Below are 13,324 nucleotides of genomic sequence, written 5' to 3'. Positions count from 1 at the left end.
TGTCTATTGTTGGTTACCTTTACTAAATGATTTGTGTGACATTTGACCAGAGTACAGTTGATGCACTTTAATGAAATCTGATAATAATTGTGGTACTACTTACAACTGTATATATTTGCCATTGTAGATTAACTGAGCACAAAGTGAGTTATTGTGATTGTGTATATAACTTTGAACCTTAATTATATAAAGACTGTGTTTTCACTAATACAGTGTGTGGACATTCCTGTGTGGGTGCTTGGGTACTACACTGTACTTAAGGACCAGCCTGCATCACCTCCTGAGAAGCTAGATCTTGATTGCTCGTCCATTGCTACCAACAATAGAGAATCTTGGCTGAGGCCCTCTGTGCAGACACCCCCTCCAGTCTTTACAATCAATTTTTCAGCAAAAAAGAATAAGGAAGAGTTGGCTCTGAAACATGTAAATTCTTGAGGCAAAAGCATCCCTTTGAAAGAACATTCACCTTTGTTTGATTTTTCCCTCCAAAAAACAATGAGATCAAATGTAGCAAGTATTTATTTAAAAGCCTTTCTGGATAGCAACGTAGCTGGTATTTTCTTTCAACTATTAGATTGTTTTGGTTATACATTTCAAAATTAGTGGGGACCATGAAACCTCTACCTATTAAACAGAGCGAGAGGTAAAATATTATCTCTGGTTCAAAGCCTCATTAGTGTTTGTCTCATAAAGTGAGCAATGTGTGAGAGGTTCCTTTCTGAACCTTGCATGCATTTTTGTTGAAGTGGAAGAGCAGTGGTGTTACCTGATGCGCTCTCACTTGCATTTCTATCGTTCAAACAAGGATAGCAGAACACATTATTGACTTCTATTAATTTTCATTCTGATAGATGTTCCTCCTATGGATTTTTCATTTTAGATATATTCTTCCTGTGATAGTAGACTTCAGAAACTTTTCACAGAAGGGGGCGTTGTGCAGCTCTGGCATCGAGCAACCTCAGTGTTGTCGTCGTCGAGTCCAGATGTGATGTAGGCATCGGTACAAGTAACCCGCACTGCGTCTGCTGAACTCAGTTATCATTTTTTCCTGTGCTCGGATGGGTTGGGGAATATAAAAGATGTGAGGTGCTTACAGCTTTGAAAGAGATGGCTATCGGAGGGAGCTCCCTGATTGAGGGGCAGGCAGGGAGGGTGATTATAAATCCGTGGAGGAACATCCATCAGAAAGAACATAACCGGAGGTAAGCAGTTTGCTCTTTTAATGGATTTGTGTCCTCCCACGGATTCCTCACCTTCAATAGACTCCCATGGGAGCCTTAGGATGTAGGATGCAGGAGGAGCCAACTACCACATCAGTTAGGTAAATATGTGTTGTAGGAGAGCTCTGTAAAAGTGGTCATCCTGACCTGACGAGCAATCCAGGCAGTAAAGTTTTGCAAACGTGTGTATGGAACACCAAGTTGGAGCCTGACACATTTCCTTTATAGGGACTCTCCTTTGGTGTGCCGATGTAGCAGCCACGGCCCTGCTTGGATGCACTCTGAAGCCTTAAGGGATATCTTTTATCAGTCTAGAATAGCATTCAGAAGAGCCCCACACGTTCCATCTGGAAATGGTTTTGTCACTCACTTGCTCGTCTTCAGTCCAGTGTAGCCCACAAAGGTCTGGTCTTCTAGTCTGAAGGGGCTAGTTCTCTCAATGTAAAATCTCAATACCCTTTGCAGATCAAGTGTATGTAGTCTTTTATCATCCTTAGAGGGATGAGGAGGCAGGTAAAAAGCTGGTAAGAAAATTTCTGTGTCTGTAAGAAACTCAGACACCACCTTAGGCAGAAATGAAGGCCATACGCTGAGCATCACTTTGTCCTTCGAAAAGGTTGTGAAGGGTGGTGTGCAGGACAAGGCCTGTAGCTTGCTGATCCTATGTGCTGATGAAATTGCTACGAAGCCAACTTTTCAGGTGAGTATTCTCAAGGGACACAAATGCATCTCCTCAAGGGGGGGGGTGTTTGTCAGTTCTTTTGGGAATTGCATAACAATGGGATCATGAAGAACAACCCCTATTCGGGTGTGTGCTTAAAGATGGACAGCGCTGCCAGATAGCATGTGACAGTCATAATCTGTAGTCCTTGCCTGGCAAGGTGTAAAAGGAACAAGACATTTGAGGTATCTCACAGAAAAGGATTGATGTCATTGGCTCTGCAGCAGCAGCAGCAACATTTCATCCAATGGCAGCGATACAGAGTATTTGTTGCTGGCCTTTTGGCCAAGTGCAACACCTCTGTTATGTCTTCTGGAAGATCCCAGTCTCTATACCTCAGCCTTTCAGAATCCAGGCATGCAGGATGAGTGTGCCTACGCTCGGGAGAAAAACCATGCCCATCTCTTTGTAGGTTTGTTCTCTAGGGAAGACGCAGCAGAGGATATGTGGTCATGTCCAGAAGGTCCGGGTACCACATTCTCCTGGCCCAGCTCGGGGCAATCAAGATCATGGTTGCAAAGTACCTCTTCAACCTCCTCATAACTTGGGGAATGACAGGAATCAGTGGAAACGGATACAGCAGTGGGAAATTCCAGTCCACGATGAATGCGTCTCCCAGTGCCCCTCTTGGGGGAAGTTCCATGGTGCATTAAAGTTGCCGTTCATGTTGGAACTGAATGCAAACAAGTACACCTGAGGGGTTCCCCAGAGGGAGAGGATCTCCAGAAGGACTTCATGGCACAGCTCCCATTAATGGGAGACCGAGCTCTGCCTGCTCAGGGCATCACATCCACTGACCTCTTCTCCGTCCAGGCCAGGTGAATTGCTGAAGAGGACATTTTGTTCTGTAACGCCCAGAAGCAGAGCTGCATCATCTCACTGCATAGGAGGGGGGCAGGGGTGGTGACACAACCTTCCTCATTGATGATGTGCATGGCCACTGAGTTGCCCATCATGATCAGGGCAGTTATTCGGGGAAAAAAGGCCATCAGCGCTAGTCTGATCACACTCAGCTCAAACAGGTTTATGTGCAGTTTTGTCTCAGCTAGGGACCACAGTCAACGTACCTTCTATACTCGTTCAGGTGAGTGCCCAAGCCTTTCAACGAGGCATCTAGAACTGCTGTCTCCTCTGGCCATGGTTACCAAACAGGTTCTCCTGCCATCAAGTTCTCTCTGGGAGTCCACCACAGGGAGTCCTGCGTGACTCTGTTCGGGACTTGAAGTAAGTACATCATGCTGCCTGAGAACTGTAACCATTGAGATCTGATGGCCCACTGGAGCAACATCATTCTCAATTGGGCCTCCAGCACCAGGCAAGTGCAGTATGCCATGAGACCCAGCAACCATAAGCAGTTCAAGGCTGACAGATATTGGGCGCTTTGAAATCTGGTGACATCTGCTGGATGGGCAGAGCCCTGACCGTGGGAGGGAAAGCCTTGTACGAGGGAGAGTCCAACACCACTCTGATGAACTGCAGCATTTGGGAGGGTGTCACTTGAGACTTCTTGAAGTTGAGGGAGAAACCCAGTCTGTGAAGGACATAGTTGGTGCAGTCTAGATAGTCCAGAGCTTGACTCAGGGACCAAGCTGTGATCAGCCAAACACACAATTAGGGTCAAACGTGAATTCCTCCTTTCCTGAGACTGCCCGCTACCACAGCCAACAGCTTGGTGAAGACCTTTCGGCGGGCATGCGCCCTAAGGGGAGAACCCGGAAATGGTAATGGCCATTGCTGATGACAAACCTCGGGTACTTCCTCTGCTTGGATGGGCACATAAAAGTAAGCATCCTGGAGGTTGTGTGACAACCAATCCTGGAGCTACAGGGAATGAAGAATCTGCAAAAGTGTTACCATCTTGAACTTGTCCTTTCCGAGGAACTTGTTCAAGCTCCTCAGTTCCAAGATGTGTTGCAGACCTCTGTCCTCCTTTGGGACCAGAAAATAAAAGGAATCCGACCCTTTGTTCTTTTACGCTTGCAGTACAGGTTCTATGGCACACTTCTCCTGTAGATGCGGAGGGGGGTAGTCTGGTAGATGCCGTATGAAAAGAAAGGTAGTACCCTTGGGAGGCAACCTGTATTGCACAGGCGTCCGCACTAATATTACAGCATTCTGAGAAGTGGTGCAGCAGACAACGCCCTACTGGAGTAGGATGTAAAAAGCTCTCAAAATGTTTTTGCGACTAGTGCCGCACTGGAGGGTACGGAAGCAGAAGTGGATTGGGTTGATTTTCCTCCTCTTTCCATTGATGGTTTGAAAATCTTCTCTGACACTGGTTGGCAGTTCATTGCTTGCCTCTTTGGCTCATGCAACTATAGTAACAAATATGTTTTCCTTTCCATTGGGATGTGGACTCGGTGGGCTGATGCACAGCCGCTCCCAAAGATTTTGCTGCTACCTTATATGCCTGTATTTTTCCAGGCTGTCATCAGTGTTAGGACCAAACAAGTGGGATCCATCAAAAGGCATGTCAAGAAGCTTAGATTGCACATCTTGTGCAAACCCTGACTTCCTGAGCAAGGCAAACGGAGCTTGTATCCATTGCTTTCTAAAAGCAGTTTGCTGTGTCCAGATCTGAATAAAGGGCTTGGCACATGGCTTCCTTGCCATCCCCCACAATATTGAGAAAGCCATCCCTCATTTCCCCTTCTGGGATGCGCTCTGCTGCTTCCGATATCACTGCCCACAAGCTGTGTATATATTTAGCAAGCGCAAATGCAGCATTTATGGCCTTTACAACCATACTTTCTTTGCTAGAGTGTCATACCTCTTGCTATCCCTCACAGGGGGTAAGGAGGGATAAGAACTTGCATTCGCATTTAGGGTTGCTGCTTGGACCACCAAACTGTCATGGGTGGGGTGCTTTTTGAGGAATTCTGATTCAGAAGATGCTGGTTTGTATTTCTTTACAATATCCTTGTACACTGCTGGCCTCGAACATGACTTTTCACACAGCTCCAACAAAGGATCTTTAATGGCATCGTGAAGTGGATGGACAGGTTCCACATGTGTACCCCGTCAAGAATGTCTGTCAGATCATATTCTGCTATTTCTTTAGCTGTGGGTCCCCAGCCCAAAAGCATCAATGGATTTTGCCATAATTTTCCTGTAGGGCAAACTAGGATGGGCATGAGGATCAGCTTGCTCGAATTCCACCTCAGGTGAGGTGTCTAGCCCTTTCCTGAGACTGCCCGCTACCACAGCCAACAGCTTGGCGAAGACCTTTCGGCGGGCATGCGCCCTAAGGGGAGAACCCGGAAATGGTAATGGCCATTGCTGATGACAAACCTCGGGTACTTCCTCTGCTTGGATGGGCACATAAAAGTAAGCATCCTGGAGGTTGTGTGACAACAACCAATCCTGGAGCTACAGGGAATGAAGAATCTGCAAAAGTGTTACCATCTTGAACTTGTCCTTTCCGAGGAACTTGTTCAAGCTCCTCAGTTCCAAGATGGGTTGCAGACCTCTGTCCTCCTTTGGGACCAGAAAATAAAAGGAATCCGACCCTTTGTTCTTTTACGCTTGCAGTACAGGTTCTATGGCACACTTCTCCTGTAGATGCGGAGGGGGGTAGTCTGGTAGATGCCGTATGAAAAGAAAGGTAGTACCCTTGGGAGGCAACCTGTATTGCACAGGCGTCCGCACTAATATTACAGCATTCTGAGAAGTGGTGCAGCAGACAACGCCCTACTGGAGTAGGATGTAAAAAGCTCTCAAAATGTTTTTGCGACTAGTGCCGCACTGGAGGGTACGGAAGCAGAAGTGGATTGGGTTGATTTTCCTCCTCTTTCCATTGATGGTTTGAAAATCTTCTCTGACACTGGTTGGCAGTTCATTGCTTGCCTCTTTGGCTCATGCAACTATAGTAACAAATATGTTTTCCTTTCCATTGGGATGTGGACTGGGTGGGCTGATGCACAGCCGCTCCCAAAGATTTTGCTGCTACCTTATATGCCTGTATTTTTCCAGGCTGTCATCAGTGTTAGGACCAAACAAGTGGGATCCATCAAAAGGCATGTCAAGAAGCTTAGATTGCACATCTTGTGCAAACCCTGACTTCCTGAGCAAGGCAAACGGAGCTTGTATCCATTGCTTTCTAAAAGCAGTTTGCTGTGTCCAGATCTGAATAAAGGGCTTGGCACATGGCTTCCTTGCCATCCCCCACAATATTGAGAAAGCCATCCCTCATTTCCCCTTCTGGGATGCGCTCTGCTGCTTCCGATATCACTGCCCACAAGCTGTGTATATATTTAGCAAGCGCAAATGCAGCATTTATGGCCTTTAGAACCATACTTTCTTTGCTAGAGTGTCATACCTCTTGCTATCCCTCACAGGGGGTAAGCAGGGATAAGAACTTGCATTCGCATTTAGGGTTGCTGCTTGGACCACCAAACTGTCATGAGTGGGGTGCTTTTTGAGGAATTCTGATTCAGAAGATGCTGGTTTGTATTTCTTTACAATATCCTTGTACACTGCTGGCCTCGAACATGACTTTTCACACAGCTCCAACAATGGATCTTTAATGGCAGCGTGAAGTGGATGGACAGGTTCCACATGTGTACCCCCGTCAAGAATGTCTGTCAGATCATATTCTGCTATTGCTTTAGCTGTGGGTCCCCAGCCCAAAAGCATCAATGGATTTTGCCATAATTTTCCTGTAGGGCAAACTAGGATGGGCATGAGGATCAGCTTGCTCGAATTCCACCTCAGGTGAGGTGTCTAGCCCATGGGCAGCCTTAAGAAGTAATGCAAATTTGGCTAACCTGTCCTCTTCGTTTTGAAATTCTGCTGGGGCTCAAATGCCAATGGAATAGGATCACATTCATCATGTGTTAGGAAAGATTTGTTTTTTGTGCAACTTTCCCTGCATAGTTACCTATGGAACCCCATTCTTTGTGTTCTGTTTTTACCCTGTTCCGGACTTTTGAAGGGAAGTGAAGCCTTCAGCTTCACTTCTCTTGCCTTCTTTTCAATAGATGTGGGGAAACTGATCAGCCTTTCTGATTATCAGTACTGGGAAACTATGTTTCCCTTTTGAATTCTTGTATTTTTATATTGCACACAGTATCTACCAATTCAGTGCAATGGGGATACGTTTGTATCACCCTATCTTTTTACACAGAGGATTTTTTGTGACTTTTATATGTGCATAAAGACAAGCTCATGGCAGCAGTTACATTTTTACATGTTTTGCATTTTTTTAATGAACTTTCTGGTTCCATACCACATCATTGGTGCCAAAAAGTCAGATACTGGGGCGCATGTGAAACCAGTAGTTGTCCCGGATTGGCCAACTACTGGCTGTTTGAATGGTGCAGACCAATACCATTGGTGGGACTGGAATTGCTTCCAGCTCGAATCTTGGATAAAAGGAGGACCTCTACAGCTATTCTTCAGATCTTCGTTGAAGCCAATAATCCCTTATAGAAGAGCAGCCTGTTGAAGATCCGAAGATGACTCCTGCAGTGTCCCAGCATGCGTTCACGTGTCCAACTCAGTGAAGTCCTGCTCCTCTGCCTGATCTCCGAAAACCATGAGCGGTGCTTCAGCCCTTGGACTAGTGGGACCAACTAGTCTCAATGTCTTCTTGAGGATTCATCCTTCAGAGCCTTCAGAAGTATCCCTGGACTGCCAGGTGGAATGACCAGCTCTCTCGTGGGCTACCTCACCCGAAGCGTTGCAATTCTGCATTTGAGTCCGGAAATGTGGGGTCACCAGCTTGGGCCACATGTCGCCTTCTCCTCGAATTCCAGCTTCCCATCTTCAAAGGAACCTGTTCTGTGACCACGACTGGAAGGACACCTCACATGCGCAAACAGTGATCATCGCTGGAATTCGTATCCCTCTATCTCGTGTAGTATGCCAAGGAGCCCTGTATCGTTGGATTTGCATCTCTTCTCTGAAAAGGGTTGCATCTTGGATTTCCATTCAACCAGAAGAATCCTCAAACCCGCAACTCCTGGACACCTCTCACTGGAACAAACATTGGAAGATTGAGCCCCCAGGGACCTCATATGATCCACAAAGACATCTGGGAAAATCAGAGTCAAGGGGGTATGTAAGCATCAGTGTGCCTTCCCCATCTCCCCATCTTCCATAGGATAACCTCGGGAACAAGTCCTTTTGTGTGCTATCTCCGTTCCACTCACCTCTGGTCGTCAAACCTAGTCAGGTATCCTGCCCCCGGGTTAGCCTTAGGTCTGGAAGAAAGGAGAACACTTACCTTTCATTTGGTAAATCGATGAATAACTTTGAATTCGTTGAAAACTATCACCACCACAAGCCCATTGAATCCTTTCTACATAGAACTCATACTGGTGAGAAACATTGTGCTGCCCATGTGACTTTTGGGCACGGCACTATTCATCTTAGGGTTTGGACTTCTCAAGCTAGGATATTCCTCTTGTGATTGGTTACCACCATTTATTGCATCTAACGTACTTATCTTCTTTGCTTGATTAAGTTATCTGATGCATATTTGGACCTATAGTGATTGTATATATTTATATTATAGAATGTTCTGTGATAATACTACCTGTTCGATTCATTTCCCAGGGTGTTCATAAGGCATAAATTAAATAGCTGTATTTTTATTACTGACTGTCTGACCCTACTCACAGTCTCCTTAAGCCTTGACTGCTCTCCATTACTACCTTGATTGGGTTTTGGCTAATCTATCAGAGTCCCCTATTCACTTTAACTAGGATAGCCTCTGAAAAATCTGTCCAATGGCTCAGATTCTAGAAATCCATCTTAACATCATCGAAGGAGTTTAGGAACAGGCCCATGAAATCCTTCTTGGATTTCAAAATGAACCTCGAAGTCGAGGGTTGCTCGAGTGTCGACATCATGGGGCTTTTCAAAATTGCCACTGACTCAACAACAAAGAGCTCAGCGGCTGACAGGGTTGCTGAAGGGATTGAGGCCCGGAGTCTTTGTCAAGGTCTTAACTATCCCCAGGCTTTTGGGCATGTGGGAAGGATGGGGCTCTGAGAGCCTGCCGGCTTTGTCAGCCATGGTGGGGTTGATGGTCTTCAGTTTTTGTTTATATCAGAGGAGGAAGCAGGGGGTAATCACTTTCTCATACACGTCCAGGAGTCGAAACTCTTTCTGCTTCTTCATCAAAGAGATTTTTGAGAGAAAACCTACCTGTCAGGTGAGGAGTCTGATGGCAAGTACCTCCATCTCCTCTTCTTCTTAAACAAAGAAGAAGACAAATGCTGGGATTCGCTCATCGAGTGGGATCGTTTTCAATGTTTTTTTAACCTCTTTTTTGTTTTGGCTGTGATTTGTCAACCGCTGAGCTCTTGTTCTCATCAGACCTTCATTTTGGAGGGGTGTACTGGGTGGCTTCGAGGCTGAACGTTCAAGAGCCAGTTTCGATACCCTCTCCTGTAAAGATTTAGCTGTCATGTTTTGGCATGCCCCACAATCGATGAAGAGTCAGATTTCATTTTTTACAGCATTTCACACTTTAAGCCTGTCACTGTGAAATGCAGCCATAGCACGCACTTGGGTGTTGGAAGCCTGTAACACATTTTCAGGAGCACACTCCAGGCAATGATGTATGCAAGGGGGTGGCCAGTGCATCCTTTTCACTGCTGCCCAGATTCCCTGAAATGCACAGGTCACCTTTGAGATTAGGGTGACCTGTGCATTTATGAAATGAACGCAAATGAAAAAGAGCATGCTCTGCACTTTTTTTCATTTGCCTTGGCTTTTGATAATCTAGCTCAAATCTTTAATCTAGACACAGTTTCATAGCTTATTTTGGTAAATGTAAGTGGGTTTCTTGTATAGATAGAATATCTACATTTTGTATATATAAATGAGTTGTTACAACTGCCCTTTTCTTTGGATTAAGAATGCTGTTTACATTCCATTTTATGTATTAAATAAAGGCAGTCATCCAATGTTACTCTCTCTTGCCGTTTGTAAGGCATTAACCTATTTTCTTTGTGCCGTTATGTTTTGAATTTGCTCTTGTCCATATTCATATATTGTTTTATGCTATTTCTGTTTCACTTTTCTCTCTCAATTTTCTCCCTTCCTTTTTCCTCTTCTTCCATGCTCCTGCCATGGGAGAAAGCACCTTACTCTTACTGGAAATTTGCTGTTTTTCAACACAATTATTTTTAAAATGGTATTTATTTATATAGCGCTAAAGCCTGTGGGCGTCAGTGCTGCAACATGAAAAGACAAGACAAACAGATAAAGGACATCAGTCCAACAGAATCAGCACATTCTCAAGTCCACAATGGCATAGAAATGGCTCTAGCTTTGTGTTATTCCTTTTGAGGAACAGCTTTTCCTTGTCAGCTGATTGGATTTCAATCTGAGCACCAAGCAAAGTATCTATCAGGACTTCAACTGTTGAAATTGTTGCCATCAGTCTAATTAGCTCTCCCAAGACCATGGGAACTGGAGCACTAGGTCAGCACTGTAGGTCAGACATGGTTGTCTTGTACTAGCTGTTATTTTAATTCATGAGCCAGAGAGAGCATATCCACTGAAAGTCTCTGTATCAGTTGCAGTCACCATTGGAACCACTGCCATACTGACTGCCTCTCCTCCAGGGGAAGATCCATAAGAGTAGAAATCCCTTTTACAAAGGATTTCAATATTGGCTCCAGTATGCTATCCCGTGAGAGCAATTTAGATATTCTTTTGGCTGTATCGTTTTTTTAAAGGGTGATATGTTTTTATTTTGTTCCTTCACGACAAGCGCTGTCATGAGTCTCCATCAATAGTCATTTTCATCCAGAGGCAAGTACATATTTTGTTCACGTGTTCACATCACTTGTGTTCCCTACATAATTCTGGAGATATGCTGAACTCTTCTGGCCATCAATGTTATGGTGGGTTTTATAAAAGCAAGACAAAACCCTTCTGCTTTCAACGTGATAGTAGAATATGCCATTTCAGCTAAAAACCAACACATGTGCAGTCATCGATAGAAGCTCACCTCCCGATCAGAGCCACACAGCAATGCACTATGGGTATGCAAATTAGCAGAAAAAGCTTGTTTTTTGTCCATTATGATAATATTGTCCAGACTTATAGGGCGGTGCTATTTTACATATAGCTTTATTAACCCAAGACTGGCTGCAAGGTGGTACTATGAATATGAGGCTTTTCAGCTGAAATGATCTATTCTACTCTACTATTTCCTTTGAGAGAGGCATGCACATTTTCATCTCTCTAAAGCATCTGCCCTTTGAAGTTAAGCTGCCGCAGAGTCCCCATTTCTGGTTGTAATGACAGAGCCAAAACGCATGCATAAATCCATCCCAGAGCAGAGGCGTAGACAGGGTAGGGCCTGAGTGGGCAAGGCCCACCCAAAAACTGTAAATGTCCACTCAGCAGCGCTGTGTGGGCATTTACAGATGTTACTGTCACTGCCGCAGTGAGCCAAACTACATTAGCTCCAGGCCCCACTTTTTAGATAATCCTGGCTACGCCTCTGTACCAGAGTACGAACACAATGTTTTTTTCCAAAATGGAACTTTGTGTGCATTTCAGATAATCCAATCCAAACAATATGATTCTCCTCACAAACAACCCACCCACCCAACAGTTGAACCTCCCCCATTAACCCCCTCCCTTCTCCTCCCCTCCCTCCATGCATTAGATGCTAATCAATTCCAGTGGGTTTGTACCAAAGATTCTAACACCGTCAGGATCAGACCACTTCAAAGACCTAGAACCGGCTTTACTGCTGATGCCCAGTTGACGGCCTTCTCCCAGTGACAACTGGGGCCATGGGCTGTGGCATGCACATTTCCTCTCAACCAGTCCCTGCAGCCCGCTTCTTACTGAGCTCCCACCCTTCCCCATGTTGTTCATCGGCCATACTTCTCTAAAAAGGGCTTCAATTGGCCTTCAATATTGGACCAGGGTTCGTCCAACAGACGTGTAAGGAACTCCATATCATATATGGTGCTACAAAGTTTTTAAATGATTTTTCTTTTCTTAAGGAAAAAGCATAAATAAAACAATAATAACAGATTTAAAACTCACAAGACCCTGGTGTCTACAAACTGTTATTCTGATTCCCCCAGAGATGAGCATCAGTAAAAATAAGGATTGGGAGGTCAGCGCAAATTGCATTCTAGAGACACGTCACTTCCCCCAATGTCACCCCTATCCAGTACCTTGGGATCCATTGTACCCATAGAGCATGAAACATTTCTGAGGTCCAAGCCTGGATGCTTGGATATTTCAAAGACAATCTACAGAAGAAATAGTGTATATTAGAAATATACATGAATATACCTATATAAACAGGGGTATAGCCAAAATATTGTCAAATCAAAACAAATCTAGGTTTACCTCCTTTATGGTCCGCAGGAGTTTTATGATGCACAAACTCAGAACTTCAACTTGCAGTTCCTTATGGGCACAGACCACATAAAAACCAACCAAAATACAACCAATCCTACTTAGTTAACTCTACTGTACAAAATGCAGTAGAACCAATCTCAAGATCCTATCAAACAGCTTCTTTTAAAATAAGAAGAAATGATCTTGCTACACCAATAACCTGCTCTGATACAGGGATTATCTGAAGTGGCATAGCATCATGGGCCAGCACAGAAAATACCCTCTAATGTATGCATCAGCTGTTACAGTACTTGAATCTGGAATACAAGTAATCCAAATATAATATTGGAGAGGTAAACCCTAGTGGCAGAGAAGATGGTCACTTTCACAATCAGTTATGTGCCAACTGTGAGTGCTTAGAGCTCGGGAGGATTCCTGCAGCACTGTGTAGCACCTCAGAGTTAGACTTCAGGATCTATGGAACTTGGAAAGTCCTCTGATTGCTTGGAGATAAAGTCTCATGCTAATGAAGATAGATGCTTTACGGGAAATCACAAAGGAGGAGGGCAGTGGGAAGGGAGGTGAGAGTTCTTCCCCCAGAACCAGAGGGGAGATGAGAGAATTCCTGAGTACTCAGCATTTACCCAAGGGCCCCCGTGAGTTTGTCTGGCACTGCAGTGAGGTTGCTGCTGTGGAGGCAGCTTAATCTAGACTGCTTTTAGCTGCTGACCAGCAGATGACTGTGGAGCCTAGGTATTCCTGAAAGAGGTGAACATACCCTGAACGGTTTATAGTGACATTTTCAAACGCCTCATTTTCGAAATGCCATTTTGCCGACACAAAATTGCCGAAAACGAAAAAAAAAAAAAAACATATAAAATAAAATTAAAAAATTTGAAAAACATTTTTTAGGCATTTTTTTGTCGACAAAATGGAATTTTGAAAATGTTTTCGAAAATTTAACTGGATACCACCAGTTAATTACATCCCTTAGACCAGCTCTATGTGGGGTAGAGAATTTCAAAGGGATAACAATGAGCCTGGACCTCTTGGACTG

The 13,324-nt window shown here is 44.6% G+C and overlaps 1 protein-coding gene across 8 annotated transcripts in view; it reads right to left on the bottom strand.

Moving 5' to 3' along the window:
• The window catches only part of ANK1 (ankyrin 1), a 2,823,483-nt gene that overhangs the window by 901,725 nt on the left and 1,908,434 nt on the right, over positions 1-13,324 (bottom strand). The window lies entirely within an intron of this gene.

This window comes from Ambystoma mexicanum, chromosome 10, assembly GCF_040938575.1.
Source record: "Ambystoma mexicanum isolate Mex_15411 chromosome 10, UKY_AmexF1_1, whole genome shotgun sequence".
In the NCBI taxonomy this organism is placed as follows: Eukaryota; Metazoa; Chordata; class Amphibia; order Caudata; family Ambystomatidae; genus Ambystoma; species Ambystoma mexicanum.
Note: the sequence above shows the minus strand (reverse complement) of the source record. Positions and strands in the feature narration are given on the sequence as shown.